Below are 13,848 nucleotides of genomic sequence, written 5' to 3'. Positions count from 1 at the left end.
TTATTAGCAACTTTTTTTATATATTTGACCACCAGTTTTGTGCTCCCCCACAAGTGGAAACATTTTCTTCACGTCTACCCTCTCAAACCCTTTCATAATCTTAAAGATCTCTATCAGGTCACCCCTCAGCCTTCTCTTTTCTAGAGAAAAGAGCCCCAGCCTGTTCAGCCTTTCCTGGTAAGGATATCCCCTTAGTTCTGGTATCACCCTTGTGAATTTTTTTTGCACCTTCTCCAATGCCTCTATAACCTTTCTATAATATGGAGACCAGCACTCCAAGTGTGGTCTAACTAAGATTCTACACAAGTTTAACATAACTTCTTTGCGTTTCAATTGTTTCCTCTAGAAATGAACACTTGTGCTTGATTTGCTTTTTTTTATGTCTTTATTAACCTGCGTCGCCGCTTTTAGTGATTTGTCTACCTGTACCCCTAGATTCCTTTGCTCCTCTATCCGATTTAGACTCTTATTATCCAAGCAGTATGTGACCTCCTTATTCTTCCTACCAAAATGCACCACCTCACACTTATCCACATTAAAATTCATTTTCCAATTACACGCTCATTCTGCAAATTTGTTAATGTCCTCTTGCATTTTGACGCATTCTTCCTTTGTATTGAGGAGAGATTGGGTCGACTAGGCCTATATTCACTAGAGTTTAGAAGAATGAGAGGTGATCTCATCAAAACATAGAAAATTCTAACAGGACTAGACAGACTAGATGCAGGGAGGATGTTCTCGATGGCTGGGGAATCCAGAACCAGGGGTCACAGTCTCTGGATACGGGGAATGCCATTTAGAAACGAGATGAGGAGAAATTTCTTCACTCAGATGGTGGTGAACCTGTGGAATTCTCTACCACAGAAGGCAGTGGAGGCCAAGTCATTAGATGTATTCAAGAAGGAGATAGATATATCTCTTAATGCTAAAGGGATCAAGGGATATGGGGAAAAAGCGGGAACAGGGTACTGAGTTGGACGATCAGCCATGATCATTTTGAATGGCGGAGCAGGCCCAAAGGGCCGAATGGCCTACTCTTGCTCCTATTTTCTATGTATTAACTATATCCCACAATTTCGTATCATACGCTAATTTTCAAAATTGTACTTCCAATTCCAGAGTCCAAATCATTAATGTAAATTGTGAACAACAGTGGTCCCAGCACCGACCCCTATTGCACACCACTTCCCACCTTTTGCCAGTCTGAATAGCTACCCTTAGCCCCTACTCTCTGTTTTCTATTTTGTAGCCAACTTGCTTTCCATAGAAACATAGACATAGAAAATAGGAGCAGGAGTAGGCCATTCGGCCCTTAGAGCCTGCTCTGCCATTCATTATGATCTATCTCAATACCATATTCCTGCTCTCTCCTCATACCCCTTGATGCCTTTTGTGTCTAGAAATCTATCTAGCTCCTTCTTAAATATATTCAGTGACTTGGCCTCCATAGCCTTCTGTGGTAAAGAATTCCACAAGTTCACCACCCTCTGAGTGAAGAAATTTCTCCTCATCTCAGTCCTAAATGTCCTACCCCGTATACTGAGACTGCGACACCTCGTTCTTGACCACCCCCCAGCCAAGGGAAACATCCTCCCTGCATCCAGCATGTCTGGCCCTGTCAGAATTTTATATGTTTCAATGAGATCTCCTCTCATTCTTCTAAACTCGAGTGAATACAGGCCGAGTCGACTCAATCTCTCCTCATATGACAGTTCTGCCATCCCAGAGATCAGTCTGTTGAACCTTCGTTGCACTCCCTCTATGGCCAGTATATCCTTTCTTAGGTAAGGAGACTAAAACCGCACACAATACTCCAGGTGTGGTCTCACCAAGGCCCTGTATAACTGTAGTAAGACATCCTTGCTCCTATACTCAAATCCTCTTGCAATGAAGGCCAACATACCATTTGCCTTCCTAACTGCTTGCTGCATCTGCATATTTGCTTTCAGTGACTGGTGTACAAGGACACCCAGGTCCCTTTTTACATCAACATTCCCCAATTTATCACCATTTAAATAATACTCTACCTTTCTGTTTTTCCTTCCGAAGTGGATAACTTCACATTTATCCACATTATACTGCATCTGCCATGTATTTGCCCACTCACTCAACTTGTCTAAATCACCTTGAAGCCTCATTGCATCCTCCTCACAACTCACAATCCCACCTAGTTTTGTGTCATCAGCAAACTTGGAAATATTACATTTGGTTCCCTCATCCAAATCATTGATATATATTGTGAATAGCTGGGGTCCCAGCACTGATCCCTGTGATACCCCACTCGTCACCGCCGCCACCCCGAAAAAGACCCATTTATTCCTACTCTCTGTTTCCTGTCTGTTAACCAATTTTCAATCCATGCCATCCACCCATCCATTCCATTACATGTCCCCTGACTCCACATGCTCTGACCTTAGTCATGAGTCTACAATGCGGTACCTTATCAAAGGCCTTTTGAAAGTCCAAATATATTACATCCACTACATTACCCTTGTCTACTCTTTCTGTTACTTCTTCAAAGAATTCAATAAGGTTGGTCAAGCATGACTTTCCCTTCTGGGGACAGGTTGCATAAACTTGTGCTCTCTTGAGTTTAGAATGTTGAGAGATGATCTAATCAAGGTTTTTAAAATTAGATACTGATTCAATAGGGTCGATGCAGAGAAACTATTCTTTCTGGTGGGGGAATCCGGAACCATGGGGCAGAATTGTAAAATTAGAGATAGGCCATAGGAGTGAAATAACAAAGCACTTTTTCACTCAGTAGGTAGTGGGAATATGGAACTGTCTCCCCAAAAGGCTGTGGACACTAGATCAATTGAAATTTTCAAGACTGAGATTGATAGGTATCTGTTAGATAAGGGTATCAAGGGATATGAAACAAGGACAGATAAATGGAGTTGAGGTACAGATCAGTCGTGGGAACATAGGAACAGGAGTGGTCCATTCAGCCCCTCAAGCCTGTCCCATGGCTAATCTGTATCTTAACTCCATTTACCTGCCTTAGTTCAATAATCCTTAATACCCATGCCTAACAAAAATCTATCAATTTCAGTTTTGAAATTTTCATTTGACCTAGCCTCAATAGCTTTTTGGGGGTATGAGTTCCAGATTTCCACTACCCTTTGTTTGAAGAAGTACTTCCTGACATTACCCTTGAATGGCCTAGCTCTAATTTTAAGGTTATGCTCCAACCAGAGGAAATAGTTTTTCTCTATCTATCCAATCAAATCCTTTAATCATCTTAAACACCTCAATTAGATCACCCCTTAATCTTTTATACTCAAGGGAATACCAGCCTAATCTATACATCATGTCCTCATAATTTAACCCTTTTAGCCCTGGTATCATTCTGCAAATCTGCGCTGCAGCCCCTCCATAGCCAATATATCCTTCCTGAGGTGCAGTGCCCAGAACTGAACGCAGTACTCTGAATGGGGTATAACCAGAGCTTTATGCAACCGTTACATAACTTCCACCCCTTTGTATTCCAGCCCTCTTGAGATAAAAGCCAATTAATCTTTTTAATTATATTTGTACCTGTCCACTAGCTTTTAGTGATTTCTGTACTTGGACCCCTAAATCTCTCTGTTTCTCCACAGTTCCTAGCTTCTCGTCATTTAGAAAATATTCTGATCTAGCTTTCTTCGATCCAAAGTGGATGACCTCACACTTTCCTCACATTGAACTTCATCTGCCACAGTTTTGGTCACTCATTTAGTCTTTCATTATCCCTCTGCAACTTTCTGCTCTCATCTACACTATTTACTGTGCCACCTAACTTGGTGTCATCAGCAAACTTGGATATATGGCTCTCAATTCCTTCATCTAAATCATTTATAAATATAATGAAAATCAGAGGTCTCAGTATAGATCCCTTTGGGACACTGCCTGCCAATTGGAGTATATACGCATTATCCCTACTCTCTGTCTCCTACCTCGTAACCAATTCCCTACCCATATCAATAGTTTGCCTCCAATTCCATGTGCTCTCATTTTTGTTAGCAGTCTCTTATGTGGAATCTTATCCAATGCCTTCTGGGAATCCATATAAATAACATCCATAGACACTCCCTTATGTTAGTTATCTCCGCAAAAAAGTCAACTAGATTCGTTAGACGTGACTTACCCTTTAAAATCCATGATCTGATTGAATGGTGGAATAGGGTTGAGGGGCTGAATGACCTACTCTTATTCCTATGTTCCTATGATTGCATCCAACAGTTTCTGTGTTGAACCAGAAATAATTACAAACAATGCATCTTAGAGCATAGCATACATTAATGAACATTGCCCTAATAAAAGTGAGGCACCTCAATGGCAGAATGTGGTAATGTAGCTTATAAGGGGTAATTTTCTTACTTTACATTGCTGAATTTCTCATCACATGCTTCCAGTAGAGGAGGCTTTCTGTTGGCAACAGTAAGTTGGAAAATTATTTCTAAAATGCCATCATAATATTATGGAAGATGGAACATTTTGTGGATGATGCTGTTATCATGCCTGTGACTGCAGGGATCATATGCATTCATCTGTTCATGCCTTCTATTATTGGTTGCAGTATAGTTGTTAGTGCTGATTTTCTGCAGCATACAAATGAAAACAAATCAACTGTTTGGGGTTAGATGTTCAGTGCAAAGTGTTATGCCCATATCAGTAATTGTTCCAGAAGAATTGTACCTCATTAGCAAACAGTATAGTCTATTCTTCAGTAAGTTTATGGCATTTATAGTGGGCAACTGGTTTCGCCATTCATTGCCAGATCTGGCTGGACCACATAAAGCATTATCAGGTCCTGCTCTCCTCTGTCAAAACAGTTCACTATTCCATGATCATCCTGGAATGCAAAGATAATCCCTGGCTTATCTTCTCCACTACAAACCGTCTTCTTAAACCCCTCTCGCCTGCCCCCTCCACCCACACTTCCAACAACAAGTCATAGACGTCTTTGTCACTAAGATTGAAACCATCCGTTCAGCTACCCATGCCGCTTCCCTCCATTCCCATAGCCCACCAAACCAAACTTCCCCTAAAGCTCCCTCTTGCCTTAGCTCTGAACTCGTATCATTCTCTAGTTTCTCTCCTACCTCCCCTCATGCCAACTCCAAGCTAATCTTTTCCATGAGTCCCATCTCTTGCTCCCTCAACTCCATTCCCACCAAACTGCTAACCACCCTACTTCCCTTTCTGACCACCATGTTAGCTGATATTGTCAATGGCTACTTCTCCTCAGGTACTGTCTCCCTCCCCTTCAAATCTGTCATCATCACCCCCTCATCAAAAAAGCCACCCTTGATCCCTCTGTCCTTGCAAACTACCACCCCATCTCCAACCTCCCTTTCCTCTCCAAAGTCCTTGAATGTCTTGTCATCTCCCAAATCCTTGCCCATCTTTCCTGCAACTCCATGTTTGAACACCTCCAATCAGGTTAGCTCCTGCCAAAGCACTGAAACAGCAGCTGTCAAAGTCACAAATGATATCCAATGTGACTGTGACAGTGGTAAACTATCCCTCCTCATCCTTCTCGACCTGTCTGCAGCCTTTGACACAGTTGACCACACCATCCTCCTCCAACGCTTCTCCTCAGTTGTCCAGTTGGGTGGGACTGCCCTTGCCTGGTTCCATTCCTATCTTTCCAGTCGTATGACCTGCAGTATCTTCTCTTCCAGCTCCCTCACCATTACCTCTGGAGTCCCCCAAGGATTTATCTTTGGATGCCTCCTATTTCTCATCTACATGCTGTCCCTCAGTGACATCATCCGAAAACACAATGTCAGCTTCCACACGTTCACTGACGACACCAAGCTCTATCTCATCACCACCTCTTTCGACCCATCCACTGCTTCTGATTTGTCATGCTTCTTGTCTGACATCCAGTATTGTATGAGCAGAAATTTCCTCTAATTAAATATTGGGAAGACCGAAGCCATTGTCTTCTGACTCCATCACTCTCCCTGGTCACTGAATGAGACTGAACCAGATTGTTCGCAACCTTAGTGCCCTCTTAGATCCTGAGCTGAGCTTCCAACCTCTTACCCTCTCCATCGCCAAGTCTGCCTACTTCCACCTCTGTAACATCGCCTGTCTCCGCCACTGCCTCAGCTCATCTGCTGCTGAAACCCTCATTCATGCCTTTGTTACCTCTAGACTTGACTGTTCTAATGCTCTCTTTGCTGGCCTCCCACCTTGCACCGTACGTAAACTTGAGCTCATCCAAAACTCTGTGGCCTATGTCCTAACTCGGTCCAAGTCCCTTTCATTCCTGTGCTCACTGACCTACATTGGCTCCGGTCCGGGAAAGTCTCAATTTTAAAATTATAATCTTTGTTTTCAAATCCCTCCATGGCCTCGTCACTCCCTATCTCTGTAACCTCCTGCAGCCCTACAACCCTCCAAAATCTCTGCAGTCCTCCAATTCTGGCCTCTTGTGCATCCCCGATTTTCATCGCTCCACCATTGACGGCCATGCCTTCAGGTGCCTAGGCTGTAAGTTCTGGAATTCCCTCCCTAAACCTCGCCATCCCTCTACCTCTCTCATCCTTTAAGATGCTCCTTAAAACCTACCTTTGGCCAAGCTTTTAGTCATTTGTATTAATATCTCATGCGGCTTGGTGTCAAATTTTGTTTGATAATGCTACTGTGAAGCTCCCTGGGATGTGTTACTATGTTAAACTTGCTATATATAAAGGCAATTGTAAACAATTTTACAACACCAAGTTATAGTCCAGCAATTTTATTTTAAATTCACAAGCTTTCAGAGGCTACCTCCTTCCTCAGGTGAACGATTTGGAAATTCACCTGAGGAAGGAGGTAGCCTCCGAAAGCATGTGAATTTAAAATAAAATTGCTGGACTATAACTTGGTGTTGTAAAATTGTTTACAATTGTCAACCCCAGTCCATCACCGGCATCTCCACATCATATATAAAGACAAGCTGTTGTTTTAATTCTCTTGATGCCTCATTGGGTTAAGGCAGTGAATAATTGATTCATACAAATTAGGAACATCCTAGTTTTTATGTCCAGCCTGTGTTGAGTTAACTAACCTCTAGTACTGTTGGGGAAGGTTTAAACTAGAATGGCAGGGGAATGGGAACCTGAGCAGGGAGACAGAAGAGGGGGAAACAAGGAGAGAAACAAAAGACAGAAAGGGAAGAAGCAATAGTGGAAGGCAGAGAAAACAAGGGCGAAAAACAAATAGGGCCATAGTACAAAATAAAACTAAGATGACCAGCAATTATAAAAAGACAAGTCTAAAGGCATTGTGTCTAAATGCGTGGAGCATTCACAATAAGGTAGATGAATTAACAATGCGGATAGATATTAACAGTTATGATATAGTCGCGATTACGGAGACATGGCTGCAGGGTGACCAAGGATGGGAACTGAACATCCAGGGGTATTCAATATTTAGGAAGGACAGGCAAAAAGGGAAAGAAGGTGGGGTAGCATTGTTAGTAAAGGAGGAAATCAATGCAATAGTGAGGAAGGATATTGGCTCAGAAAATCACGATGTGGAATCTGTATGGGTGCAGCTAAGAAACACCAAGGGGCAGAAAACATTGGTGGGGGTTTTTTATAGGCCCCCAAACAGTAGTGGAAATGTAGGGGAGGGCATTAAACAGGAAATTAGAGACGCATGCAAGAAGGGTACAACTATAGTCATTGGTGACTTTAATCTACTTATAGATTGGTCAAACCAAATTAGCAATAATACTGTGGGGGAGGAATTCCTGGAGTGTGTACGTGATGGTTTTCTAGACCAATACGTTGAGGAACCAATTAGAGAATAGGCGATCCTAGACTGGGTATTGTGCAATGAGAAAGGATTAATTAACAATCTTGTTGTGCGGGGTCCCTTAGAGAAGAGCGACCATAACATGATAGAATTCCTCATTAAGATGGAGAGTGAAGTAGTTGAATCCGAAACTAGGGTCCTGAATCTAAATTCAGAAAACTGAATCTTAAAGGAAATTACGAAAGTATGAGGTGCGAGTTGGCTATGATAGATTGGGGAACTTTACTAAAAGGGATGATGGTGGATAGGCAATGGCTAATATTTAGAGAACGTGTGCAGGAATTACAACAATTATTCATTCCTGTCTGGCGCAAAAATAAAACAGGAAAAGTGGCTCAACCGTGGCTTACAAAAGAAATGAGGGATAGTATTAGATCTAAAGAGGAGACATATAAAATTGCCAGAAAATGCGGCAAGCCTGAGGATTGGGAACAGTTCAGAATTCAGCAAAGGAGGACAAAGAGATTGATTAAGAGGGGGAAAATAGAGTATAAGAGTAAACTAGCAGGGAACATAAAAACTGACTGTAAAAGCTTCTATAAATATGTCAAGAGAACAAGATTAATGAAGACAAATGTAGGTCCCTTACAGTCAGAAATGGGGAACAAAGAAATGGCAGAACAATTAAACACATACTTTGGTTCTGTCTTCACAAAGGAGGAAACAAATAACCTGCCAGAAATGTTAGGGAACCAAGGGTCCAGTGAGAGGGAGGAACTGAAGGAAACCAGTATTAGTAAAAAAATAGTGCTAGGGAAATTAATGGGGCGAAAGGCTGACAAGTCCCCAGGGCCTGATAATCTACATCTCAGAGTACTAAAGGAAGTGACCCTGGAAATAGTGACATTGGTGATCATCTTCCAAAATTCTATAGACTCTGGAACAGTTCCTGCAGATTGGAGGGTAGCAAATGTAACCCCACTATTTAAAAAAGGAGGGAGAGAAAAAACGGGGAATTACAGACCAGTTAACCTAACATCAGTAGTGGGGAAAATGCTAGAGTTTATTATAAAAGATGTGATAACGGAATACTTGGAGGGCATTAACGGGATTGGACAAAGTCAGCAAAGGTTTATGAAAGGGAAATCATGCTTAACAAATCTACTGGAGTTTTTTGAGGATGTAACTAATAGAATAGACAGGGGAGAACCAGTGGATGTGGTATATTTGGATTTTCAGAAGGCTTTTGATAAGGTCCCAGACAAGAGGGTAGCATGCAAAATTAAAGCACATGGGATTGGGGGGAATATAATGGCATAAATTGAGAATTGGTTGACAGACAGGAAACAGGGAGTAGGAATAAACAAGTATTTTTCCGGGTTGCAGGCAGTGACTAGAGGGGTACCACAGGGATCAATTCTTGGGCCCCAGCTATTCACAATATATATCAATGATTTGGATGAGGGAACCAAATGTAATATTTCCAAGTTTGCTGATGACACAAAACTAGGTGGGATTGTGAGTTGTGAGGAGGATGCAATGAGGCTTCAAGGTGATTTAGACAAGTTGAGTGAGTGGGCAAGAACATGGCAGATGCAGTATAACGTGGATAAATGTGAGGTTATCCACTTTGGTTGTAAAACAGAAAGGCAGATTATTATCTGAATGGTGATAGATTGGGAAAATGCAACGAGACCTGGGTGTCCTTGTACACCAGTCGCTGAAAGCGAGCATTCAGGTGCAGCAAGCAGTTAGGAAGGCGAATGGTATGTTGGCCTTCATTGCAAGAGGATTTGAGTACAGGAGCAGGGATGTCTTACTGCAGTTATACAGGGCCTTGGTGAGGCCACATCTGGAGTATTGTGTGCAGTTTTGGGCTCCTTATCTGAGGAAGGATGTCCTTGCCATGGAGGGAGTGCAACAAAGGTTTACCAGACTGATTCCTGGGATGGAAGGACTGACGTATGAGGAGAGATTGGGTCGACTAGGCCTATATTCACTAGAGTTTAGAAGAAGAATGAGAGGTGATCTCATCGAAACATATAAAATTCTAACAGGACTAGACAGACTAGATGCAGGGAGGATGTTCCCAATGGCTGGGGAGTCCATAACCAGAGGTCACAGTCTCAGGATAGGGGGTATGCCATTTAGAACCGAGATGAGGAGAAATTTCTTCACTCAGAGGGTGGTGAACCTGTGGAATTCTCTACTATAGAAGGCAGTGGAGGCCAAGTCATTAGATGTATTCAAGAAGGAGATAGATATATTTCTTAATGCTAAAGGGATCAAGGAATATGGGGAAAAATCGGGAACAGGGTACTGAGTTGGACGATCAGCCATGATCATTTTGAATGGCGGAGCAGGCCCGAAGGGCCGAATGGCCTACTCTTGCTCCTGTTTTCTGTGTTTCTATGTTTCAATCACGATGGCAGCGACATTGGCCTCAGCACCTCCAAGATTAGAGGGAAAAGTTGGCCAAAGTTCCCGTTCTTGATTGCTATACAACAACTCCTGATGTAAGTGCACACGTTTGGACATGAAAAATAGCCATTTGTATGTGGTAGTGAATACACCCTCCAACCTCAGGTGGGAAAGGTAGTATTTATAATAATTTTATAAGAAACAAAAAGGAAAAGAGTAGAGTAATAGTCAGAAATTACGCTTTTGGCACTACAGGTAAAGGGAAAACTAAAACTAAAGTAATAAAATCAGGAGAAAGAAATAAGAAATGTGTGAGAAAAACAAGATTAGAGCAGAAGGACAGGTTAGGGTGTATGGCCCAAATAAGCGTTCTTTATACAAATGCACAGAGTATAAGGAACAAATTGAATGAATTACAGGTGCAAATGCACCTTAGCGGTTACGACATGGTCACCATTATTGAGGCATGGCTGCAAGATGGTCAGAACTGGGAACTGAATATACCAGATTATAAGATCAACAGGAAGGATCAGGAAACTGGTAGAGGGGGAGGAGTATCCTTAGTGATTAAGGATAAAATTACTTCAATGATAAGAGAGGATATAACAAGAGGTAAGCAGGCAGTGCCGACTTTATGGGTAGAATTAAGAAATAGAAAAGGATTTAAGACTGTAGCGGGAGTTTTGTATCGGCCTCCTGCTGGCAGCTGTAAAGTGACAGAATGTATAACTGCAGAGATTAGACAAGCATGTAGCAAAGGCAAATTGGTTTTAATTGGGGATTTTAATTTTCGTATAAATTGAGATGAGACGAGCTCATGTCAGAAAGGTAAAGAATTTCTTGAGTGTGTTCAGGACAGCTTTCTGCAACAATATGTCCTAGAACCAACAAGGAGGAAGGCCATATTAGATTTAATAATGAGTAATCAGCTAGGTTTAGTTAACAGCCTAATGGTGCGTGAACATTTATCTAATAGCGAACATAATAATGATCAATATCATGGACACGTACAGAAAATAATCAAAAAGGCAAAAGGAATGCTGGCATTTATATCTAGAGGACTAGAATACAAGGGGGTAGAAGTTATGCTGCACCTAGACAAACCCCTGGTTAGACCACACCTGGAGTACTGTGTTCAGTTCTAGGCACCACACCTTAGGAAGGATATATTGGCCTTGGAGGGAGTGCCGAGTAGATGATCCATCTCGGTCTCTTCCCGATATCCCCACCATCACAGAAGCCATTCTTCAGCCAGTTCGATTCACTCCACGTGATATCAAGAAACAGCTGAATGCACTGGATACAACAAAGGCTAAGGGCCCCGGTAACATCCCGGCTGTAGTGCTGAAGATTTGTGCTCCAGAACTAGCTGTGCCTCGAGCCAAACTGTTCCAGTACAGCTACAACACTGGCATCTACACGACAATGTGGAAAATTGCCCAGGTATGTCCTGTCCACAAAAAGCAGGACAAATCCAATCTGGCCAATTTCTGCCCCATCAGTCTACTCTCAATCATCAGCAAAGTGATGGAAAGTGCTGTTGACAGTGCTATCAAGTGGCACTTACTCACCAATAACCTGCTCACCGATGCTCAGTTTGGGTTCCGCCAGGACCACTCGGCTCCAGACCTCATTACAGCCTAGGTTCGAACATGGAGAAAAGAGCTGAATTCCAGAGGTGAGGTGAGAGTGACTGCCCTTGACATCAAGGCAGCATTTGACCGAGTGTGGCACCAAGGAGCCCTAGTAAAATTGAAGTTAATGGGAATCAGGGAGAAAATTCTCCAGCGGCTGGACTCGTACCTAGCACAAAGGAAGATGTTAGAGGTTGTTGGAGGCCAATCATTTCAGCCCCAGGACATTGCTACAAGAGTTTCTCAGGGTAGTGTCCTAGGCCCAACCATCTTCAGCTGCTTCATCAATGACCTTCCCTCCATCATATGGTCAGAAATGGGGATGTTCGCTGATGATTGCACAGTGTTCAGTTCCATTCGCAACCCCTCAGATAATGAAGCAGTCCGTGCCCACATGCAGCAAGACTTGGACAACATCCAGGCTTGTGCTCATAAGTGGCAAGTAACTTTCGCGCCAGACAAGTGCCAGGCAATGACCATCTCCAACAAGAGAGAGTCTAACCACCTCCCCTTGACATTCAATGGCATTACCATCACTGAAACTCCCACCATCAACATCCTGGGGGTCACCATTGACCAAAATTTAACTGGACCAGCCACATAAATACTGTGGCTACAAGAGGAGGTCAGAGGCTGGGTATTCTGTGGTGTGTGACTCACCTCCTGACTCCCCAAAGCCTTTCCACCATCTACAAAACACAAGTCAGGAATGTGATGGAATACTCTCCACTTGCCTGGATGAGTGCAGCTCCAACAACACTCAAGAAGCTCGACACCATCCAGGACAAAGCAGCCCGCTTGATTGGCACCCCATCCACCACCCTAAACATTCACTCCCTTCACCACCAGCGCACCGTGGCTGCTGTGTGTACCATCCACAGGATGCACTGCAGCAACTCGCCAAGGCTTCTTCGACAGCACCTCCCAAACCCACAAACTCTCCCACCTAGAAGGACAAGGGCTGTAGGCACATGGGAATAACACCTCCTGTACATTCCCCTTCAAGTCACACACCATCCCGACTTGGAAATATTTCGCCGTTCCTTCATTGTCGCTGGGTCAAAATCCTGGAACTCCCTTCCTTACAGCACTGTGGGAGAACCTTCACCACACGGATTGCAATAGTTCAAGAAGGTGGCTCATCACCACCTTCTCAATGGCAATTAGGGATGGGCAATAAGTGCTGGCCTTGCCAGCGACGCCCACATCCCATGAAGGAATAAATTTTTTTTTACAGGAATGATACTTGGACTTCAAGGGTTAAATTATGAGAGATTATACAAACTAGGGTTGTATTCCCTGGAATTTGAAGGATTCAGGGGTGATTTGATCGATGTTTTCAAGATATTAAGGGGAACTGATAGGGTAGATAGAGAGAAACTATTTCTGCTGGTTGGGGAGTCTAGGACTGGGGGACATTGCCTAAAAATTACAGCCAGGACTTTCAGGAGCGAAGTTAGGAAACACTTCTACACACAAAGGGTGGTCGAAGTTTGGAACTTTCTTCCGCAAACGGCAGTTGATGCTAGCTCAATTGTTAATTTTAAATCTGAGATTGCTAGATTTTTGTTAACCACAGGTATAAAGGAATATGGGGCTAAGGCGGATATATGGGGCTCGAATTTAGCAGGCCTGCGGGTTCCCAGCGGGTGGTCCTCCGGGAGCGTGGTCAACACGCTCGGCGAAATTAGTGGGTTGCCCACGCGATCGTAGCAGGCAACCCACTAATAGGAATCAATTACCTGCTCCTCCGGGGTCCACGGCGCTGGCCTGCGCGTCGGTCGGGCTGCGCATGCGCAGTACGATCTGTCAGCTGGAGGCTCTCTAGTTAAAGGGGCAGTCCTCCACTGACAGATGCTGCAACCAATGGAACAAATTGCAGCATGGAGCAGCCCAGGGGGAAGGCTGCTCCCAGTTTAATGATGCCTCACCCCAGGTATCATCAGATGGGGTGAGGAGGAGGGGGAGGACACAGATCTTCCCCCTGGCGGGTGGGAGGAAGCGGCCTGCCTCTGCCACCAAGAAGGCCTGGCTCGAGGTGTCAGAGGGGGTCACC

Source organism: Heptranchias perlo, chromosome 6, assembly GCF_035084215.1.
Source record: "Heptranchias perlo isolate sHepPer1 chromosome 6, sHepPer1.hap1, whole genome shotgun sequence".
Classification (NCBI taxonomy): domain Eukaryota; kingdom Metazoa; phylum Chordata; class Chondrichthyes; order Hexanchiformes; family Hexanchidae; genus Heptranchias; species Heptranchias perlo.
This window is presented reverse-complemented; position numbering follows the sequence as displayed.